This window comes from Galeopterus variegatus, unplaced genomic scaffold (genome assembly GCF_000696425.1).
Source record: "Galeopterus variegatus unplaced genomic scaffold, G_variegatus-3.0.2 Scaffold2162, whole genome shotgun sequence".
Classification (NCBI taxonomy): Eukaryota; Metazoa; Chordata; class Mammalia; order Dermoptera; family Cynocephalidae; genus Galeopterus; species Galeopterus variegatus.
The window spans coordinates 178,261-179,240 of NW_007728273.1; positions in this window are offsets into that span (position 1 = coordinate 178,261).

A 980-nucleotide genomic window follows, 5' to 3' on the forward strand; every position below is an offset into this window, starting at 1 on the left:
AAAAAAAAAAAAAAAAAAAAAACAAAAGAGCTCTCTTTCATGAAGTTACTACAACAAGCAAACGGAAAAGACATTCTTGGGGGGGAGGGGAGAGAGGGAGGAGGGAGGGAGGTGTCGGTGATGGGCCATAATAATCATATACAGTGTATATTGACAAAATAAAAATTAAAAAAAAACAAAAAAAAAACAAAAGAGCTCTGAACAACAACAGTGTCACTGGAATAAGAGTATGATCTTCTACGATGACTGCTTTGAAAGATGAGACAATATTCACTTGAATTTAGAAATGCTGATTTGGGGGTTGCTTTTAGACCTATCACATCACTTTATCATTAGTCCTGCCTAAAAAGGCCAGTCCAATATAGAAGGCATTACGTGGTGGTGGATAAATGGGTGGGCTGAGTTAGTCCAAGGTTCGAGTCCTGGCCATGCCATTTATAAGCTCTATGATTGTAAACCAATAACAGGAAGAATAGTCCCTATCTTACATGGGGTGTGAGAATTAAATATATAATGCCCGTAACACATTCAGCAGTTAGGGCCTCTTAGAGTTTAAGAGAGGTGCAGGTTACTTCTGTTCTTAGAGGATCCTACAATTTTTAAAAATTAAAAGTATGGGCCGGCCCGGTGGTGCACTGCTACGGTGCGCCGCTTGGGAGCGTGGTGGTGCTCCCGCCGAGGGTTCGGATCCCACATACAGACCGGTTCCTGCTCACTGGCTGAGCGAGGGGCGGACGCAGCACCAAGGGTTGCGATCCCGTTGCCGGTCCCCCTCCGGTACGGGCGTGACACTGAGGGTTGCGGTCCGTTGCCGGACACAAAAAAAGACAAAAAGGAAAAAAAAAAAAAGTTTTCTAGGAAGTATAACATCCCACTAATGGGAATTCCCAAAGCAGAAGCAGAGAGAAAGGAGAGGAGAGAAGCATATTAGTCAGGCTGGTCGGAATACCACAGACTGGGTGCCTTAAACAACAGACTTC